At 42.0% G+C, this 23444-nt stretch overlaps 1 protein-coding gene and 1 pseudogene across 26 annotated transcripts in view; both read right to left on the bottom strand.

Moving 5' to 3' along the window:
• DLG2 (discs large MAGUK scaffold protein 2) overlaps positions 1-23444 on the bottom strand; it is a 2233668-nt gene that overhangs the window by 369923 nt on the left and 1840301 nt on the right. The gene's annotated exons all lie outside the window — the stretch shown is intronic.
• Positions 2769-4342, bottom strand: LOC139031830 (L-lactate dehydrogenase A-like 6B; annotated as a pseudogene).

Below are 23444 nucleotides of genomic sequence, written 5' to 3'. Positions count from 1 at the left end.
CAGATTCTTTACCACTTGCACCATTGGGGAAGTCCTGTTATTTCCTGGTTAAATGCATTCAAGCAGTAAAATTCATGTTATTTGCTTTTACATTAAGGAAGAAATAGTAAAATAAATCTCCTTTTTTTTTTCTTCCCAGAATAGTTTTAAAATGTTCAAATTTGAGCTCGATTTTGTGGAAATTTAAGCCTCAGGCAGTGGGGGAAGGTATGTTTAAAATCCATATTTCTTGTTGGATATTAAGCAAAAGAGCAAATCTTTGACTTTTTTAAGCGAGTGACGTTAAGATTGTCAACTCATGAGTTGAAACTTGTTCTGACTGTGATACATGACTGAGCAAAGATTAGAGGAAATTAGTATCACAGAGAAAGAGATCCCCCTTTTTTTTTTGTTTTGTTTTGCTACATATGTGGGAGAGATGGAGGATCGGGAGTGCGTAGGAGAAGTGTGAGAGGGGATGTGGGAGAAGAAGTGTTTGAAATGTTCAAAGGAAACTGAAATGCAGAAAGGGAAATGTACACTGGGGTACAGGTTTCCAAAACTAGCTACTCAGACAAGTGCTCCCAGTGTTGTCATCACTACTAGCAGCTTTTGAACTTTTCTCTGTGCTGTCTGCTGGGAATACTCTATCTTCTCAGGAGCCATGGGGATGATCCTGCCACCCTGGCCTTATAGGAAGCTCCATTCAAAAATCCTTCTTCTTCTCTGAAATCCCCCCTTGTAAGTAAAGGGAATTTACACCCTCTCTCCTCAACATTAAAGAAAAGTACTTCTATTTCTTCCAATTCCCTCCTCCCAAGTGTTTGATGAATGGTTTTATATTTGTATCTAGGAGCAGTGGTGTGGGCTAGGAAATATTTTAATATATCCAACATGGCCTTAAGACCATCTAGTCTACATTTATTGAATACCTATAACCTGCCAGAGGCTGCACCACGTACTGGAATCAATAAAAATAAGACTTGCGTTTGCTGTCAGAGAGATCACAGCCTCATGTAGTCACCCTTTAAATGTAAAAATGGACTCAGGTGATGAAGGTCTCTGCTGCGTTTCTGAAATTCTTTTCTCATGGGGAATATTGCAAATCCTGTAATTCCACCATTTGAGAGTCAGTGCTCTAGTTTTAAGCTTTTAAATCCTATTAAAATCTCAATGTAGTTGGGATGACACTTTGCCTTTTTCATGGTATTCAACTTTAAGGTGAACTGGTGCATCTGATTTCTTCCCAGAAGGGTAGATTTTCACTGAGGGTTCACTGAAAGAGCATGGGGACACTAGAATCCCAGGTACACACAGGGTGTGGGGGGAGAGCTCATGGACTAAAAGTGTGTGGGATGGCCCAGAGGTCAGCTTTCAGCCAGCAGGGGCACCGTCCCTGGGTTAAGACGGGATGACCATCAGAAGGCCAGCGTTCGAGGCCGGCTCAGAGAGCCGTGGGCACTAGGATCGCTGGGGCTACTGCCCAGAAGGCAGGACCATCTCTGTGTCAGGCACCAGGCTGGGTGCCTACACCCTGGCGCACTTAAGCCCCCTAACAATTCTTTGACATACAAGCCTGCTCTATTTTGCAGAGGACATTTAGTTCAAGAAGGCCAAGTAATTGTCCAAAGTTCTCAGAGCTAGTTAGCAAGTAAAGCCAAGTTCAGATATCTCTCTGTCTCCAAAGCCAACATTTTTCCTTGCTTTTTTTTTTTTTTTTTGCTCTTCAAGAAATAAAGGAACCTAGTCAACTTTTAAAGGCCAAATGCTCTTCTAGGGGAAATCGTTTTGAATGAATGGCCACTTGAGGACCAGCTTATGACAAGCCAGATGAAGACAACTCGAATGTGAGAACAAATTTTATTTCTGACATTTTCAAGGGTAGAAACAAATGCACTTGATAGTGTCCTTTGAGATTTAGTAAAAAAAAAAAAAAAAAAATCTCCCCCTCTGCAGGTATGCTCTCTCTCAAGCCGTGTAGATGGCTAGCTGTCCCCTGCTGACTAACTACAAGGGAGTGAAATGACACCTTGTTGCTCTGCCCACTACAGTGCAAGGCTGCCGTAAATGCTTCATAACACGAGAAAATGGAGACTCAGTGAGGCTAAGTAATTCGTTGAAGATTAGTTAGGCATTATGTGGTAGAAACTGGATTTGAAAAGTAACCTGTCAGATTCACGAACCCTTGCTTTTAGCTAGTGGCTCTCTGGGTTCTGATACATTTTCTGGGGCAAGACAAGTAAGTCTGCATTCATTTCTACAGAAAGGCCTTGCAAATGGTTTAACAGCACAACAACAACAAAGGGCAAGCATTTATTAAATCCTTCCTTGTGCCAAATGTGACACCAAACGTACGTGCATTATTTTGACTCTTTCTTCTAACACCCCTATAAATAGACATGGTCATTGTTTTGTGGCTGAGGAAACGGAGGCAGAGAAGTCAATTGCCCAAGTTCACAATTATAAGTCTAGAGTCAGGATCCAGATCCACTTTTTCCCCTTTGTGTATGTACTTTATTTTAACCTTATAGAAGTAGTTATAACTTTTAAAAATAGTATATAAATAAACATAGGTGTAAGTCAGCCAGAGCAATATAATTAGTATGTATTTAAAGGAATTAGAACTTTTTTTCCAGCTTAAAATAAGAATTTTTATAACACAATAAACACCTACATCATAGATTCTTTTGAACCAAATGGCAACTACATATGTATATATATAAGACAAGTACCGATATGTTGTAGGAACCAAAAACACCTTGTTTGGCGCAATCACTTCGGATTGTAAAAAATAAGTATCATCTGACATCTGGATGCTAAATAAAAGAGCTGGAGGGCTAAATAAATGGAGTCACTCTGCCCACTTTCCTCTTTCCAATTCTTAGGGTTTAAAGTTTATTTATAGGTTTAACATATATAGTCCCATACCTACTCTCTCTTCTTCAATAACTCCAGGATGGTAGCTTTAAGAAACTTTAAAGCTTGACCTCTTTCTGAATTTCCCGAAGTATTTCTGCACTTTTTTCCCCCCTCAATGAATCTTGTCAAGGTTCTGTATAAGGTCTGTAATATTATTTTCTCCCATGGTACAAGGAACACTGAGGAATATTTCTTCATTTACTCTATAGAAGTCCTTAATTTGTGGAAACTGGATGTACTTTTTTTTTTTTTCCTTTTTCCTCATTGGCTGCAACACACAGCATGCAGGATTTTAGTTCCCTGACCAGGGATGGAACCCCACTACCTGCAGTGGAAGCATGGAGTCTTAAGCACTGAACTGCCAGGGAAGTCCCTGGGTGTACTCAAGAGTCTCCAAAATACTTTGTGTTAAAAGACTTTGTGTTAAATCAGCTACAGATGCGCCAGTGGCCCAAGAAGTAGTTAACTCTCGAACTGGGTGAGGGAGGTGTTAGGGGCCCCGGCCCTCTGTAAAGTTGAAAAATCCACCCATAACCAATAGCTAGGTCCTTCCTACGTGTGGTTCCTCTGTATTCATTGTTTTGCACTCAGGAATTTAACCAATCGAGCACAGATAGTCTAGTACCATAGTACTTCCTATAGAAAAAAAATCTGCGCCTAAGCAGACTGGCAAAGTTCAAACCTGTGTGGTTCAAAGGTCAGCTGTATTGCCTTTCATTTCAGTAACCTCATAGGCATCAACAATCACTTCTTTGTGGATGTTTCCCCACTGCTCATGATCTTTATCAGTTTTTATATCCGAGTTCAGATCCTTCTGAGGATCATCAGCAATGCTCACTCCACTCCACACAGGAACACTTGAGTCTCCACATTTTCCAAGGATCCACCCATAACAGCTTTCAGAGTGGATACCAAACTTCTGCCCAACCAAGAAGGGAAATGAGCAGTGTCCAGATTATGGCCACTTCCAATAACACGACTTTTGGGAAATTCATTCAACTTCCAGGCTACATGAGATATCCATTAGATTAGAAACAATAATCAGTTTGCCAGCCATGGGGATTGTATTGGATAATATGTTAAAACATCAAAGATAGTCACATTTCAGTGGATTAAATTAAGGTGTGTTTCTCCTCCTTCCTGCTGTGTACCTGCTATGATAATCACTAAGTTGGAGTTTGCAGTGACAAGATAACCTTTCCTGCAAACAGCATTTGGCATTTTCATAAAAGTCCTGCCATGTTCAAGATCTGGTGTTTCATCATTCAATTTGCCTTCATCAACATACACAGAGGCAAGTTCATCATCCACATCTTCTAAAACATGGTGATAGCAGAGGCCATGCCAACCAATCTGCTTCCTATATCCTATTGTGAAGAATGATCTTCTTGGAAGCGAAATTCATCATAAGTTCACAGGTGACAGGGGTGAAGAGCAGCGACATGCGGTGACAGGGGTGAAGAGCAGCGAGATGCCTGCCTCCTGCAGGGGACACTAAGCCATCCTCAGGTGAAGAAAAGCCCCACGGTGCCCACTTTAAGCTGGCCCTTAGAACTCCTGAACCCATCTCATGTCTGCTTACACAAGACGTGGAGGAGGAGACTGGAGAAAGCTCTGAAAGCCCAGCATCTCCCTCCCCTGCGACTGTGCAAGGCCACGCCTGCCACCCAGGGACCGCCCCAGGCCCTCACCTGGCCTTCAGAAAGGACTCCTCCCATCGGCTCAGACTAAGAGAGGGAGAGGCTTCTTCTACAGCAAGTGAATCGTAGAGCGAGCCTTTTACAAACCCATGGTGGCTTCCATATTTGATATACATAATAAACCAACCGAGGTCCCTAGAATGATTAGTTTTCAGTGTGAATGCCAAGTCATATCCACATTTTCTGACTTCAAAGCAAATAAGCATTACTATAGCTAACCCCATCTCCCTTGTTCTCATACTCACTTCAGGACATCCTAATTTCTCCTTAACTTTCTAATATATCTTGTACATTAGTCCTAATCTTTTGTTTCTTGATTTGAAAAATGCAGCAACTGGAATGGTCCATATAGCCCTAGGAAGGGCCTAACCAGTGTGAAGGTCAGAAGCTTGTCCCCTTTCTAGGCCCCAGCAGCATATTTCTGTAAATAGGTTCTAGGTACATATTCTGACATCATCATCAGATGGTACCTTGTGGTCACCTAGAACCATAAGATCTGCTAAGAAGCTACTGCCTTATGTCTCCATTCTAAATTGGTGCAATTAATTTTGGGAACTGTATTCTCCCAGATTGTCTGCCTTAGCAAGGAATTTTGTATGTGTGGTAAATATAAGCAGTCAACAAGTGTTTACACGGTTTGTGCCAGTAATTTTGTTCCTTATGGCTACTTACTACATTAATACCTCTTGAACCTCAGTTTTTTTTTTTTTTTTTCTTTCATTGGAAAATGGGAAAAGAATGTATTCCCTGCTAATGTTGTGGGAAATCCCATGGACAGAGGAGCCTGAAAGGCTACAGCCCACGGGGTTGCGAAGAGTCACATATGACTTAGCGACTAAACAACAACAATATTGTGGGAGGTTCAAATGAGATAATGCATAAAATGTAAAGTGATGTTATGATCACAGATAATCTAGGTTTTAAGACCACATGGGAAAGGTAATTATAACTGCTCAACCCATAATCACAGAAACTATAGCCTACAGTTCCTTTCACTATCCCAAACATAAGATCATCTGTTCAGATTTTACCAAGAAGAACATTTTTACTATTCTTCTTTCCATTAAAAGATGTCTCAAGTTGGCTTTCATTGCCCTATAGTGGTTTTTGTGTGAACCCAGGGGTCATGTTATATGAACCCGGGTCTTCCGCATTGCTGGCAGATTCTTTAACCATCTGAGCCAACAGGGAAGCCCCTGTTATATGAAAGACATAATTATTACTCCTTTATTTTGAAGATGTTAGTCTTAAAACATTCTTCAAACCCTGTTAGGTTACCCACATTCCCGTCAGCCGTAATGCTTAAAGAGTCAATCTGTAAGGACAGTTTCCAACATCATCCAGGGCAACGTGGATATACAGTGTCACGGAGTATTTTACTAGGTCTTCACTCAGAGCCTACTGACTTAATTGATTTTATTCATTCGCTCATGAAATATTTATAGGATATCTATTATGTGTCAGGAAAGCAAGACAGACATTGTCCTGGCTTACAATCTAGTGAGAAAAATGGAGCCTTAAATGTATTGTTAACAAATTAGAGTGCTATGTGTTGTGACGGGGGAAGTGCTGGGTCTGTGAGTCTATTCAGGTGGGTACCTAACCTGGGGGCATCTCTGTGTGTGTTGAGAGCGATTTTGAAAGAGGGTGTTCAGAGAGTGTAACAAGTGGATGCGATCTAAAGAATGAATGTGTGTGTTTGATCGCTCAGTCGCGTCTGACTCTCTGTGACCCTGTGGACTGTAGCCTTACCAGGCTCATCTGTCCGTGGAACTTTCCCAGACAGTACTGGAGTGGGCAGCATTCCCTTCTCCAGAGGGATCTTCCTGACTCGGGGAAAGGATGAATAGAAACGACCTATTTAGGAGAAGCGGGTGAGGAGCGGAGAATAGATGATGCGAAGAAGGGGGTTTTAAGAGATGAGGCTGCACAAGCTAAAAAAAAAAGCTATATGGAAGAATTTTGACTTTATTCTGATAAGTAAATTATAATCAAACAGACTGAAAAAACACGAATGCATGCCTTCAATTTTTAGTTTTTAAAAACTTTTATTAAAGGGAAATATTTAGTAATTAGTCCTAAATGAAATGTTTGGAACCTTCGGTGCTTCTTCTTAGTATCCCAAAGTTCTCTCAAACACACACGCCTAGACTGTTGGAGCTGGAAGGGTCCTCAGACACCACGAGCGTCCGCCCTTTCACCTTGCAGGACTGTGAGGGGGCATGCTGCGCTCAGCTGTGTCCTTCTGCAGCCCGTGGACTGCAGCCCACCAGGCGCCTCTGTCCAGGGGATCTCCCAGACAAGAATACTGGAGTGGGTTGCCATTTCCTCCTCCAGGGAATCTTCTCAGTCCAGGGACTGAACCCGTGTCCACCTGCATCTCCTTCAGGGAAGGAGATGGGAACTGTTTGCTTCTCCCTTTATGGGTCCAAGGCTCAAATGCCTCAGCCTTGATCAGAGGCCTGATGGGTCTCCTGAATCTCCTATCTTATTGACTCCAGTTAGTTAGAATTCATGAGCATCCCTAGTTTTTACTTCTGCATTGGACTTCATACTCTTCCCTTGAGGCCTAATGAAAAGATGGTTTATCTTGGACTTCTGGGGAGAGTCTGGGAGGTCAGCTCATTTCTGAGGAGAGCATGAGTCCTCCCCTGATTACATCCTCACAAGAGGGTCAGGGTTAGCCTCTTCTCTGAACACCTGTGTCTCTCTGTACTTTTCTTCTGTATCACTCTGGGTGGACCTACTCATTTCTTCTAGACTGCATGTATCTTGAGGACATGACAAATGACTTCGTCATCACTACATCCTGCATAGCAAGGGAATGCAGAACCTGAAGACCTCGGGGAAGGATGGATAAATGAACAGACTGGGATATCTCATTTCCTAATAGAAGTTTTAAGTAGATATTGGTGTAAGGGAATGAAAAACCTATTATCTTAATAGATTGCAATCAGAATTTTTCTCAGGGGAAAAAAATGAGATTAGAAAATACAATGAAGTGAACGGAGAGTCTCTTACAATCGAGCAAAAATGACAGCTGCGTTTTTAGTGAGAAATGACCATGAATTGGAAGGTAATCAGAGATGAAAGAAGTCAGGAGCGGAGGAAAATGAGAAATCTGTGCAGCGTGGGAGAGTTCCTAAAGGACTTAACACCAGAGATAGCTGATGCCCGTTTTAAAATGCTTCAGGTCTGATGTGAACTCACTGCCATCTTTTTGAACTGAGGTGTACTGTCTACTATACAAAGGAGATGCTGGTAAACACTCGATGTCATTTATGCTTAATACAGAAAGTGTGCTTTTCTGTGAGGCTTGCAATTCTGGGACAACTAACTCATATCCATATGTATTGAACGTGGAAGCAGATTCTAAAAAATGAAAGTAAAATGTAGTTTCCAGCCTCCTGAATTCTATCACAAGTCTCTGAGTAGAATAATAAAAATACATGAAAAAAATGGTCATAGTTTAGGGCAGCTTCTGTTGCCCTAAACTATGCCTATTAGCGATATAGGAGATAAATATTTTGTAGCTTGAATCACGGCATCATTCAACAAGGTCGATTAGGAATGTTTTCCTTCAGGGTAGATTTTGAACAGAGAGAAATAACAAGCAATTAAATTATATGGAAGATTAACTATTGGCCCTTCACTGACCCTTCTTTTCCTTTCCTTCAAGCAAGAGAATCATCGATTAGTCTATGTTCAGGGAGGAGCAACATTTTTCATTTTCAGCTGTTCTCAAGCAGTCTTGTTTGGTGGTTAGTGTTCCTGGCTGATTCTTAGCACTTTGTGTCTTTAAAAAATGGGACTCTCATAAGAAAAAAAAAGAGAGGAAAAAAACAGCAATGAAGTCACACATTTTGCTTGAACATATTAATTCACTTTTATTCTATGAATTATATGTATATATTATATACATGCCATGTGCTGTGCTAAGTCGCTTCCGTTGTGTCTGACTCTGAGACCCCCGTGGACTGCAGTCCCCAGGGCTCCTCTGTCCATGGGATTCTCCAGGCAAGACCACCAGAGTGGGTTGCCATTTCCTCCTCCAGGGGATATATGTATATATATATATATATATACACATACAGGCCATTGTGTAGCATGTGGGATCTTAGTTCCCTGACCAGGGGTTGAACCTGTGCACCCTGAAATGAAAGGGCAGAACCTTAACCACTGGACTACCAGGGAAGTCCTCTGAATCACATTTTAAAACTCTAGCATTAGGATAACAATCAGTTTTAATAGGTACAACAGTACAAAAACTCAACAGGCCAGATACCACTGGTGACTGCAAGTGTATGCAATATCTATCTTTTACTGCCATCTTGTGGATTCTTGGAGAATAACCACAGTGGTAATGTTTTCATTGTATCTGGGAACACTCGGTTTGGATGCCACAGTGTATGAAAATAACTGGGAGAATGAATAAGATGAGAGCAGCTAAATTACCAGGTTTCATTTAATGTTATGACTTTGGAGGTACCATTTAACTTCTCTGTGGCTTGGTTTCTTTGTGAAAAGTGGGTATTACAGATAATGGTGTGTTTCTTGTCTGTCTCAAGGTTGCTTTGAAAATTAAAACATAAATTGCTCTGTAAATCAGAAAATACTATTCAGAAACAATGACTTATTATCCTTGTCCTCATATAGTACTATAGATTAAGGATGTGTGTTAAATTGCTTCAGTCATGTCCTAGTCCTTGCAACCTAATGGACTGTAGCCTGCCAGTCTCCTCTGTCCATGGGATTCTCCAGGCAAGAAGACTGGAGTGGGTTGCCATTTCCTCTCCCAGAGCATCTTCCCTACCCAGGGATCGAACCCAGGTCTCTTACGTCTCCTGCATTGACAGGCGGGTTACCTAAACATTTTGTGTGTAACACAGTAAACATGATTCAGACTGAAGAATCAGGCTTCTGATTCAGATTCTGAAGGTGCTATTTGTTGTATCCTGGAGTACTAGGTTTGTAGGCCACAGCATGTGAAAATACAGTAACTGGGAAAAAAATTACAAGAAAAGAGTAGGTCAATGTCCAGGTTTCCATTTAATTGTGTCACTTTGGATGCACTATTTCACTTCTCTGGTTTTCAGAGTGGTTTGCCTTGTAAGTCTCTGAGGACAACAGAGTCGATGTTCCCAATGACAAGAATCCTTAGAGGTTATTTCTCCAGGAGCAGATACTTATGTGGGCTTGGGGGCTGGAAAAGTGGGTATTTTCTGATTTACTAGTTTGCTGATGTGCAAGTGGGTCTTGACAGCAAGTATGCAGTCTAGAAAGAGCTTCTTCTGGGAAAGAAAATGCTACCCTTGGGATACCATGTACCCATCCACACCTCAGTCATTTCTCTTGTAAGCTTTGCGTCTTGGTTTTCTCTCTCTCAGACTGCATTGCAACTAGAAAACTGAGGTGATATGTTGGATCATATGGGCAGAGGCAATTTAAAAATATTATCAGAGCATTTCAGTGAAAAATTGGAAGTAAACAGTTAAAGGCTTTCCCTTTCCTTTAGGGGAGATTTGTTCAAGTTATTTCATTTGCTAAGGTATTCATCACTCACAAACACCTCTGAGTGTGAAGCCCTGGATTAGACCCTACACATCTATCCTCAAGAAAACTCAGAATCTGTTGGGAAAAATACTCATGAAAACAAATCAAGACCAAAAGGAGAACACAGGATGTCACTGAAGAATTGTGGGGAGACAGGTTTGGAAGGAGGTGGGAGGCCTGCCCTTCTTGTATTTGAGTCCTACTTAAAGGCTTTCTGTCAACCCTTTCCTTCACCTTCCTCCATACTTAAAATTCTCTCTCCTCTGAACTCTCGAAGCTCTTAACTAGATTAACTAGTTCACCTGGTGATCATCTCAGGCACACTGCCTGGTTAGTTTTCACCAAGCCAGTCTCTATCCTCACTTCTCTACCTGCAGTTTGATCTTAATAATTAAAATGTCTTTCTAAAATTGTCATTTACAAATGATAATCACATGGTTTCAAACGTAAACTTTTATTCCTTCCTTTCTGATATTAAAAAATATTTTAACTAAAAACATGTTCTCAGCATCTACTATATGTTCGGAATTCTGGTTTCAGAAATTGTCTGCCTTCAGTTTTTAGACATAATTTCAGAGCATGAGTCCCCACCCCTCCCAACCCGATTTGCTTTAAAGTAGGAATTTCCATGGGGGCAATATGTGAGAGGACTTTCTACAGGTTGAACAATTTTATATCCTGGAGCTGCAGTAGCATCGGTCTGGCTTTATTCCTTTTTCTGGCCCAAGAGTTTCTTCATTTCCACTATATACTGTCCAGGTTCCTTATGTCCCTTAATATGGTCTTATTTAAGGATTTGCCTCCATCCTCCTTGCTCTGACCTCCATTCGACCTGAGGACCTGGAGAGCAGGGACCCCTCTATTTAACGCTGTGTTCCTAAAGCTGGGCATATCATGGTCTTCACGTGGGTCCTATTTCTGCCCGGCATGTGCTTCTCCTGCCCTTTTCATCACCCTCACGAGTCACACGCAGACCTGCACACCAACAACGGAGTTCACGCCTCATGATCCACGATTTCTTCTGCTTCAAATCCTGCAGTTGCTCAGAACCTGGGCGGAAGTTAGGAAGCAAGGGCCAAAGCCTCGCTGGGGAATTTTGGGGTGGTCGAGAGAGGGGGCCCATGATGGGCGGAGTGCTGCTGACGGGGTGCTCACAGACTCCTCTCGGATGTCAGTCACTTAGCGCGATCATCGTGGTCAGGTGGGAGTGGTGGTGATGATAAAGAAGACAAGGTGATATCAAGGAACTTAACATGATTGATTTAAGTAACAACATAGCAGGATGAGAAGATGGAAACAAACAGTGTGATTGCTCCTTTCCGTCACACTGGCCACACATATAACCACGTTCATGCCCTGTCTCTTCGCTGGGTTACTGCTCCATGCAGGTGGGATCAGCTCCTTATGTACCTTTCTCTTCCTTACATCACCCAGCGGGGCGCTTGACGGTCATACTGTCATTAACTGAAAGTGAAAGTGAAGTTGCTCAGTCGTGTCCGACTCTTTGTGACCCCATGGACTGTAGCCTACCAGGCTCCTCAGTCCATGAAGTGCCAGGCCCTGTTCCTGCTCTGGGAATATAGCAATAAATAAAATGGGCCAATAGGAGATACTGAATGAATCACAGAATTAAAACATAAGAATTTCAGTCAAGTAAATGAAGCGTTTTCTACCTCTTCTCTTCCTTCCTTCTTTCTCTAAATATATGTAAATATATATATGTATGTGTGTGTGTGTGTATATATATATTTAGGTGAACTGATAAATAAAACACCAGTTTTCTCCCCTCTATTAGATCATTTCTATCAACTGTTATAATGACCCTCCAATTAAGAAAAATTTATTGAATGATTTTTTTTGGCATGTATAAATAGCTATTGTTATAAATACTATTATAATTGGCCTCCAATTAAGAAAAAATTATTCAATGATTTTTTTGGTATGTATTGAGATGATTGTAAGATTTTTAGAATTTATTTCCTTTATTAATACAGTCAATTACAATAATTGGTCAAAAACATTTTCTTGAAGTATAATTGATTTACAGGGTTGGGTTGGTTTCTGGTGTATAGCAATGTGATTCAGAATATATATATTCTTTTACACATTTTTTTCCATTCTGGTTTATTACAGGATATAGAATATAGTTCCCTGTGCTATACAGTAGGACCTTGTTGTTTATCTATTTTATATATAATAGTTTGTATCTGCTAGATAATTGATTTTAAATATTAAACTAAACCTCTCACTCCTAGGAAGAAAAATCACAACTTGGTTGTGACCATAATAATCTATATACATATGGATTTGGTTTGCTTATATTTTGGTAAAGATTTTTGCATCTATATCATTTAATTCTTATAAGAACTCTACAAGGAAGATAATTATTGTGATCTCCACTTTATAAGTAAACAACTGAGCCTTTTATTGTTCGGTTGCTCAGTCATGTTGCACTCTTTCCACCTCAAGGACTGCAGCATGCCAGGCTTCCCTGTCCTTCACTATCCCAGAGTTTGCTCAAACTCATGTCCATTGAGTTGAGGATGCCATCCAACCAACTCATCTTCTGTCACCCCCTTCTCCTCTTGCTCTCAATCTTTCCCAGCATCAGGGTTTTTTCTAATGAGTCAGTTCTTCACATCAGGTGGTCAAAGTATTAGAGCTTTAGCTTCAGCATCAGTCCTTACAATGAATATTCAGGGTTGATTTCCTTTAAGATTGACTGGTTTTGATCTCCTTGCTGTCCAAGGGACTCTCAGGGGTCTTCTTGAGCATCACGATTCAAAAGCATCAATTCTTTGGCACTCAACCTTCTTTATGGTCCAACTCTCACATCCATACATGACTACTGGAAAAACCATAGCTTTGACTGTACAGACCTTTGTTGGCAAAGTGATGTCTCTGGTTTTTAATATGCTTTGTAGGTTTGTCATAGCTTTTCTTCCATGGAGCAAGTGTCTTTTTATTTCATGGCTGTGGTCATTGTCAGTAGTGATTTTAGAGCCCCCCAAAATAAAGTCTGTCACTGCTTCCACTTTTTATCTATTTGCCATGAGGTGATGGGACCAGATGCCATGATTTTAGTTTTTTGAATGTTGAGTTTTAAGCCAGCTTTTCCACTCTCCTCTTTCACCTTCATCAAGAGGCTCTTTAGTTCCTCTCTGCTTTCTGCCATTAGAGTGGTGTCATCTGCATATCTGAGGTTATTGATATTTCTCCTGGCAATCTTATTCCAGCTTGTGAGTCATCCAGGCTAGCATTTCGCATGAAGTACTCTGCATATAAGCTAAATAAGCAGGGTGACCATATAGAGCCTTGACGTACTCTTTTCCCAATTTGGAACCAGTATGTTGTTCCATGTCTGGTTCTAACTGTTGCTGCTTGACATGCATACAGATTTCTCAGGAGGCAGGTAAGGTGGCCTGGTATTCCCTTCTCTTTAAGAATTTTCCACAGTCTGTTATGATTCATTCAGTCAAAGGCTTTAGAGTAGTCAATGAAGCAGAAGTAGATTTTTTTTTTTGGAAATTTTTCTGTAATCCAATGGATGTTGACAATTTGATCTCTGGTTTCTCTGCCTTTTCTAAAACCAGCTCATACATATGGATGTTCTCGGTTCATGAACTGTTGAAACCCAGCTTGAAGGATTTTGAACATTGTCTTGCTAACATTGAGTGCAATTGTGTGGTAGTTTGAATATTCTTTGGCATTGCCCTTCTTTGGGATTGGAATGAAAACTGACCTTTTCCAGTCCTGTGGCCACTGCTGTTTTCTGGCAAATTTGCTGGCATATTGAGTGCAGTACTTTAACAGCATCATCTTTTAGCATTATAAACAGGTAGAATTCCATCACCTTCACTAGCTTTGTTCATAGTAATGCTTCCTAAGACCCACTTGACTTCACACTTCAGGATATCTGGCTCTAGGTGAGTGATCACACCATTGTGGTTATCCGGGTCATTAAGACCTTTTTTATAGAGCTCTTCTGTGTATTCTTCCCATCTGTTCTTAACCTCTTCTGCTTTTGTTAGGTCCTTACTGTTTCTGTCCTTAATTGTGCCCACCTTTGCATGAAATGTTCCCTTGGTATCTCTAATTTTCTTAAAGAGATCTCTAATCTTTCCCATTGTATTGTTTTCTTCTATTTCTTTGCATTGTTCACTTAAGGCGGCTTTCTTATCATTCCTTAGTATTCTTTAGAACTCTGCATTCAGTCAGGTATATCTTTCCCTTTCTGCTTTGCCTTTCACGTCATGATTAATTAATCATGAGATTGTTGCCTACAATTTTCTTGCAATGTTTTGGTATCAGGGTATGTTGGCCTCAAAATGTAGTAAAAGTATGATTTTAAAATTAAAAAAAAAATTGCTGTTATAAAACCAAAAAAACTCTACCCTCTAGTGACCATCCTATTTTACTCCCCCTTTTAGCACAACTCAAAGGAGATACCTGTACTCATTGTCATCAATTTCTCTCCTTTCATTATGAAATCTGCTTCAGTTTCTCACCCTATTACACTACAGAAACTGCTTTTTCATTTGATCCATAAGTTATTAAATTCAGCAGCCCCATCTTAACATGACTCACCAGCAACATTTGACAGTGATCCCAGCCTCTGGAAATATTTAGCTCCTGGGGTCCTACTGGATTTCCTCCTACCTTACTGGTTTTTCCTTTTTGTTCCCTTTGCTGCTTCTTCCTTTTCTCCCCAAGGAGGACCTGGCCACACCAGGACTCAGTCTGTCTACTTTTGTTACCTGCTCCACCTGTCAGAGCATCTCTGTCTCAACAAACAGTATTTCTTCTTGTGTGCTTTTTCAGGTAGAAAACCTTGAAGTCATCCTTCACATCTTCCTTTCCCTTTTAGGAAGACAAAGGAAGCTTTCTCCACACCCAAGCTTTTAGGAAATCTGTTAACTGTCCCTTCTAAACACATCCAGAATCATTCCTCACCTCCTCCACTTGGACCACAGCTGCCCCACCTCCATCATTCAGGCCGAGTCCCAGCTGGCCTCCTGCTTCCATCTTTGTCCCTTGACAGTCTGCTGTCAACATGGCGGCCGGTGATCGTCTCACAGTGTGAGTGAGATAACGTCCTGTCCCTCTGCTGACAACCCCCACGGCGCTTCCTTCCCTCAGAGGAAAGCAAAGCCTTACGGGGGCCGATGAGGCTGTGCTGTCTGTGACTCACCGGTTACCGCTCTGTCCCAATCTCCCACTTTCCTTCTCTTCCTCCTGGTCCCACCAGAGTGAATTCCTCAAATACAAAAGGCAGATCTCCTCCCACGTCCCAGAGGTCGGCCTGGCCCACTCTCCTTTCCTTCATTCTTTGCTAAAATGTCACTTCCTCGGTGTGGTCCACTCTGACTACCTTATTTAAAACATTTAACTCCTCTCCCAGCACCTCAAATTCACCTTACATTGCTTTATTGGTTTTCATTGCACTATCATGTCCTGACAGATTATATAATTTCATTATCCGCTACTTAAAAAAAAAAAGGTTTTCCCACTAGAATATAAGAAGCACTGTGAGGCAGCGATTTTCTTTCTTTTCTTTCTTCCCTTCCTACCTCTCCCCTCCTTCTTTCCTCTCTCTCTCTCTCCTCTCTCTACCTTCCTTCCTTCCTTTCTTTTATATGTCTAACACTTACAATAGTGCCTTACATATAATGGCTGGTGAAGAAACTGCTATTGCATGAATGCATAAATGAATGATTTGTACTCATTAGGCACTGCGTCAATGGCTTAAATACTTCATTGACGCTCACAATAAGGCTGAGAGGTATTATCATCCCCATTTGACAGATAAGGAAATTAGTGTCCTAAGTGATAAACTTGATAAAGCTCACAAAGTTTTAGAGCCTTTCCACCTAGACAACTGGGCTTCCCAGGTGGTGCTAGTGGTAAAGAACCTGCCTGTCAATGCAGGTAGATGCTGGAGACAAGGTTTTGATCCCTGGGTGGAGAAGATCCCCTGGAGGAGGGCACGGCAGCCCACTCAGGTATTCTTGCTGGAGAATCCTGGACAGGGAAGCCTGGCTGGTGGGCTATGGTCCATAGGGTCACAAAGAGTTGGACATGACTGAAGGGACTTCGCACACTCGCACCTAGAAAACTGTGCTGAGGAGATGATATTGGGTAGAGCGATCAGCCTAGGGAGGATGCGGCCTGGGCATAGCAGCAGAAGCCCTCAGCATAACCACGGCCGGGGTTGCTTGTAACTGGAAATACATAGCTGTTCTCCTCAAATGACTAATTCTGTCTTCAAAGTACAACCCAGTATTAACTTTCCTGGAAATCTTTCCTGGATTCTCCCAAGAGATTAATTCAGCAGGCCCCTTGTGGTCAACGCTGGAGAAATGACTTTGACTTTACTGTAAGAAGGAAGAAGAGGTAAAAGAGATTTATTGTGTACTTTCTAGATGGTGGGTACTTCAAACTAGTCCAATTTCCATTATCCTATGGGATAAAATTCTGAAACTCTGAGACTCAGAAAGTTTAAATAACTTGATCAAAATCACAAGGTGAGTAAAAGGTGAAGCTAGGACTGGATACTAGGTCTGCCTGATTTCTAAGTTAGTTGTTTTTTTTTTTTTTTTTACCTTTCACACCAACCTCAGAAACTCTATCAACTCTAATCATGCAGTTTCCCTGTGTGACACTAAGATTTATTATGAGAAATATACATTTGGTCTTTGTTCCTGTTTCTGGTTCAGAGCTCGTAAAACCCCTGGAATTTTCCAAAGTGATGACAGAAAGACAAAGGTGTCCTTTGTTGTGTTAATGACTCCACGAGGGATGGAGGCTGGTTGCTGGGAGAACCAACCCTGTAAGAACATTCAGTCTTCCCTCCTCCTCCTCTCCCCCTCCACCAGCCCAAGACCTAATGGGAGAGGACAGGAGCTGGAAACTGAGTTCAGTCACCTATGGGCAAAGATTTAATCAGTTATGCCTATGAATGGGGCCTCCATGAAATGAGACAGTGTGGAGAGCTTCCGGGTCGTTGAACACGTGGGGACGTGGGGAGTGTCATCCCTGGAGAGAGCATGGAAACCCTGCGCTTCCCCCACGGCTTGTCCTGTGCATCTCCTCCATCAGGCTTTTCCTGAGCTATATCCTTTTATAACAAACTGGTGACCTCTAAGTAGAATGTTTCTCTGACTTCCATGAACTGCTCTATTTACTGAGCCCAAGGAAGAGGTCGTTGGAAATGCCAACATATAGGTGACCCACCAGGTGGTCAGAAGCACAGGTGACAACTTGGACTTGCGACTTGTTTCTGAAGTAGTGGGGTGGGGCTGGGGGCAGCCTTATGGGGCTGAGCCTTTAGCCTGTGGAATCTGATGCTACCTCTAGGGTCAGAGTTGAGTTTAATTAACAGGACACTTAGCTGGGCCTCCCTGGTGGCTTAGTTGGTAAAGAATCTGCTTGCAACCCAGGAGACCCCGGTTCGATTCCTGGGTTGGGAAGATCCGCTGGAGAAGGGATAGGCTACCCACTCCAGGATTCTTGGGCTTCCCTTGTGGTTCAACTGGTCAAGAATCCGGCTGCAATGTGGGAGACCTGGATTCGATCCCTGGGTTGGGAGGAGCCCCTGGAGAAGGGAAAGGCTACCCATTCCAGTATTCTGGCCTGAAGAATTCCATGGACTGTCTAGTCCGTGGGGTCTCAAAGAGTCAGAGATGACTAAGCAACTTTCACTTAGCTGGTGTCAAGAAATGGCATGTTGGCGTGGGGAATAGCTGCCCCCACCCATACAGATAATTTTCATGTGGAAATTGGAGGCCAGAACACTCTGCTTAAACCCTTTCCACAGGCTGCTGCTGCTCTTTCATCTTCATTCCCTCTTGAGACCTTAGAAGGTGCCTCCTGCATCACTAATCTCACCCTCTCTGAATTCCCTCTCTCACTGTATCTGAATCACCTCACACACTGCACTCTCCCTGTCTCCTGGGCCAGTGGACAGGCTATTCTTCCATTTCATGTTTTCTTCCTTGCCCAGCCCCTTGGTCTGGCTGTCTGTTCTACATCTTTCAAGGCCAAGGTAAGATATCATTTCTTTAGAGACATATCCCTGGTCCCCTGGTTTACAGCAGGTCCCCTGTGTGTGTGCCCCTTTGGTAGCACATTCAGAACTCAACATTGCAAACTCCAGGAGGGTAAAGATGGGGACCCATCATATTCATCATGTGCGTGCCCAGGTGCTCAGTCGTTGCAACCCCATGGACTGTAGCCCATCAGACTTCTCTGCCCATGGGCTCTCCCAGGTAAAAATCCTGGAGTGGGTTGCCATTTCGTCCTCCAGGGGATCTTTTCCCACCCAGGAATTGAACCTGCATCTCCTGCGGCTCCTGCATTGGCAGGCTGATTCTTTACCACTGAGCCACCTGGGAAACCCATCATATTTACCACTATATTTCTAATCTGTGGCACTGTCTTATTCAGGCTAAGACAATATATTTTTCATATTTTTATACATATATTTTCCTTATATATTTTCTGTCTCAACCAATAGTAGAACTGGAGGCCATACTCCATTGGAGGTGATCCTCATTTTTCTCAAAGACCAAAATGTGGATTCAATAGAAAAGAACTGATGATTCTTCATTTATTAGAAGGTGTTTGTAGCTGTTTCATAGAGCAACACAGACTTCTCAGATAAGGTACATTGGTTTGTAAGTCCCTTAATCTCAGGAAGATATTTTTAATTACTGTGGGACACAGTGTGCTAGAAACAGAAAATCACCATTAGAAATATTATTCACGGTCCACAGACATTGGCAGAGTCCATAGCCTGTCCCTGCTTGAATCGCTTGTCGGCATGCTCAGATAAGCAGAGCTAGGAGGGCGCTGCCAGATGCCCACATGCCGGCCCAGGCCCTTCCCAAAGGAGGCCTCTTTCCAGGAATCCTTTCTCCTGTTTAAGAAACTATTATGAATCTCAAGATCTTAGATCCAAACTACTCCTCATACAGAATTCAGTGAGCCACATGATCCCTAATGGACACTTATCATTTAGCTGCTGTGTGCAAATATCCTTCTTCTTTGGGGACAATCTAAGACTGGAAGGAGGCACAGTCTTGTCCCTGCTAGAAAGGTGGGGGGACACAGCTTGAGTAGGGTGCCCAGGCAGATATGCCTGCCGGGAACTCGGAACCACCACACTGAGGTGTAAGACACATGGAGAGAGAGTGAGATGTTTTCACGCTCCCCCAGGAGTGTGGCTGGGCTGTCAGTGACCTGTGATAATGACCTCAAGAACAGCATCCTTAACAGACTGACCTTCAGCAGAATTTCCTTCCTGGCTTCTGAGCTTGGTTCCCCAGTCTTCCTGGGGTTCAGTGAGCCATCTGTTCTTTCCCTAATAAATTCCTTTCCCATTTAAGTCACTCAGATGTCTGTTGTCTGTAACTCTGGCTGGTAAATCCAGTATGGTACTCCTGGCAGGCACATTCCTAGAGTAGTTAGCATCACAGGCAAGGAAGTGGGTTGTGACAGGAGACCTACGCCTGGCTTCAAGTTATAAATTCACTGAACCCTTCACTTCCTCCTGTATAAAATAACAAGGTGATCATCTTCCTACCTATCCTGAAGGGATGCTATCAGAATCAAATCAAGGTAATGTCCATAGGAAAGGACTTGGTTCATAGAAGTGGTGAGGCAAATTTAACAGTTAGGAGGGCTTAGCTAGCGTAGTAGTTAGAGGTAAAACCAAACTGGAGCTAAAAATCAGTCCACTTTCAGTTGAGGATTGTGAGTTGACCTCTCACAATTTTAGAGGGTCTCCACACAGGTTCCCCCTTATCAGGGGTCATCTGTGATAGGGCATTTTCAATGTGTACATGAAGAAGTCTCAGGATCAAGTGTTGCTTCACCCTTTGAGGCTTGCATCATCTAAGCAAGGCTCTTTATCACTTAATAGCTTTTTGGAAGAAGAGTATATTTTACAAACAGATTTTAAAACAAACATTATGATAGTTATTTGGGCTTCCCAGGTGGTTCAGTGGTTAGGAATCCACCTGCCAATGCAGGAGACATGGGTTCGATCCCTGGGATGGGAAGACTCCCCTGGAGGAGGAAATGGTAACACACTCCAGTATTCTTTCGGTTTTGTTCTTTCTTTTCTAAGTAAGGATAATTTATAATATGATGTTCCTGCCATACATCAACATGGACTGGCCATAGGAATACATATGTCCCTTCCTCGTGAGCCTCCCTCCGCTCACCCCATCCCATCTCTCTAGGCTGTCGGAGTCCTGGTCTGAGTTCCCCGAGTCATGCAGCGCACTCCCCCTCATGATCTAATCACGTGTGTTAGTGTATACGTCTCCATGCCACTCTCTCCCTTCGTCCTACCCCCTCCTTCCTACTCTCCCGTGTCCACAGCCTGTTCTCTGTCTGCATCTCCACTGCTGCCCTGCAAACAGGCTTCTCAGTACCATCTTTCTAGATTGCATATAGATGCATTAATATAGGATATTTACTTTTCTCTTTCTGACTTACTTCACTATGTATAATAGGCTCTAAGTTCATCCACCTCATTTGCACTAACTCAAATGATTTCCTTTTTATGTCTGAATAATATTTCATTGTGTATATGTACCATAGCCTCTTTATCCATTCATCTGTCGATGGACATCTAGGTTGCTTCCAGGTCCTGGCTATTGTAAATAGTGCTGCAACGAACACTGGGGTACATGTGTCTTTTTCAATTATGGCTTTCTCAGGGTATATGCCCAGTAGTGGGATTGCTGGGTCATATGGTAGTTTTATTCCTAGTTTTTTAAGGAATCTCCATACCGTCTTCCATAGTGGTTGTATCAATTTACATTCCCACCAACAGTGAAAGAGGGTTCTCTTTTCTCCACATCCTCTCCGCATTGATTCTTTGTAGATTTTTTGATGATGGTCATTCTGAACAATGTGAGGTGATATCATTATAGTTTTGATTTGCGTTTCTCTAATAATGAGCAATGTTGAGCATCTTTTCATATGTTTGTTAGCCATCTGTATGTCTTCTTTGGAGAAATGTCTGTTTAGGTCTTTTGCCCACTTTTTGATTGGGTTGTTTGTTTTTCTGGTATTGAGTTGCATAAGCTGCTTGTATATTTTGGAAATTAATCTTTTGTCAGTTGTTTTATTTGCTATTATTTTCTCCCATCCTGAGTGTTTTCTTTTCATCTTGTTTATAGTTTCCTTTGCTGTGCAAAAGCTTTTAAGTATGGTACTGGCACAAAAACAGAAATATAGACCAATGGAACAAGAGAGAAAGTCCAGAGATAAACCCATACGCCTATGGGCGCCTTATCTTTGACAAAGGAGGCAAGAATATACAATGGGGCAAAGATAGGTTCTTCAATAAGTGGTGCTTGGAAAACTGGACAGCTACATGTAAAAGAATGACATTAGAACACTTCCTAACACCATACACAAAGATAAACTCAAAATGGATTAAAGACCTAAATCTAAGTCCAGAAACTATAAAACTCTTAGAGGAAAACATAGGCAGAACACTCTATGACATAAATCAAGCAGGATCCTCTGTGTCCCACCTCCTTGAGTAATGGAAGCAAAAACAAAAATAAACAAGTGAGACCACTCCAGTATTCTTGCCTGAAAAATCCCATGGACAGAGGAGCGTGGCAGGTTATATAGTCCATGGGGTCGCAGAGTTGGATATGACTGAAGAACTGTGCATGCATGCATGCTGATCTCTGAGAGTTCCTGTAAGTCAATTAGGAAAGAATGTGTCTGATTTCGAAAATATATTCCATTGCCAGAAAGCTGAAAGTTTTAAGATATTCTGAGTCTTCAGGACAGAAGGGGCTCTTGGGGCCAAGGGTTCAGATGAATACAACTGAGAAGAGCCCTAGGAGTCCCGCCTGCCTTCAGAGAAGTGGGCAAGGATGAGTCATTCATTCATCCAGTAACTTCTGCCCAGTAACTGTGTTCTGTGTTAATCAGTGAGCAGATGCTATCACACAGTCCCTGCCCTCAGGGGAGGCTTCAGAGGCTTTAGATATTGCTTTCAGTCTCCTCAATTTTAGAATCTATGTGTACAGTGGCTTCCTGTGGTAGCTCATATTTCTCCTTGTAAATAGCTTATTATTTCAGGCATTTATGTTTTTCTCACCAACTGGACTTAGAGTGCAGGCAGCCTCAGACATAAGCAAATTGCCAAGTTCAATTTTTTCCCTAAAGGCTAGCACTGTAGAAAGAGCATAGCTTTGATATCAGAAGCAACGGTCATTCAAATGACACCTTTGAATGACCATCTTTGTGATTCTGGGCAAATAATTGAATTTCTGCATGCCTTCAACCTGACTTGGCTGTTATTAGGATTCAGTGAAACCATAATGTGATTTCAGCACAGATACTCAAAAATATTAAGCATTTTATTCCTAATTCTCCACTGTTGCTGCTTCCTCAGAGTCCTCTTTGTTGGGGAGCTTTTCCTCCAGAAGCCTTCCCATACCCCAGGCTGGGCTAATGACATCCTCTCCTTTGTGCCCATGTGGTCCCCAGGCTTTATCATTTACACTTTCCATGTTATTTTGGAAATAACCTATTTATTTGCCTGTCTCCCCTTATGAGTCTATACATTCACTAAGGGCACACTCATCTAGCAGTTTCTGCTGCTTAGTGAAGGCTTAGGAAATGTCTTGTGGATTGGTTTTAGGCAAATAGATTAATAAATTATGTAAAGAATATGTATATAAAGAATATCCCTTATCCAGTGCTCCATGTGCTGCCTCTTATTTTCTCCTGCTGTTTGTGGGGGATCTTTCTCGATGGAGGGAAATAATTCCTTCACCTTAGATTTTTGGTTTGCACTCTCTCTACCACATCCCCTGAGCTCTATAATTATAATTTAATGTGAAAATGTTACTTATCCCAAATAAAACACCTGTATGAGTTTCTCTGGAGATCAATTTAAGGCAAAATTTCTAAAAGTATGTCCAGTTAGATAGTAACTCATATTCCAGCAGCAGGGGCGGGGGGATATTCTTTAGTTAAGTAAGTTAGAAAATGCTTTAATAGCATTTCTTTGTTTGTTTTAAAGAACTTCTTAGATCCTTATTTGATCACAAACCTTTCTTTTCATCTAGTGTTTCACAGATCTGGTATTAGGTAGAACACATATGTAGAAATATCACTTTGATAAAAGCTGAAATTGGTATCAGTGAACCGAATTTCAGACTTTGAAGGCTCCTTTTGGTTGAGTCCTTCAGTAGTTGTCCTGTGGGTTAGCAGAGGTCTGATTTTACATGATTCCCAATGTACTATTTTTGC

Source organism: Odocoileus virginianus, chromosome 28 (assembly GCF_023699985.2).
Source record: "Odocoileus virginianus isolate 20LAN1187 ecotype Illinois chromosome 28, Ovbor_1.2, whole genome shotgun sequence".
Lineage (NCBI taxonomy): Eukaryota > Metazoa > Chordata > Mammalia > Artiodactyla > Cervidae > Odocoileus > Odocoileus virginianus.
Note: the sequence above shows the minus strand (reverse complement) of the source record. Positions and strands in the feature narration are given on the sequence as shown.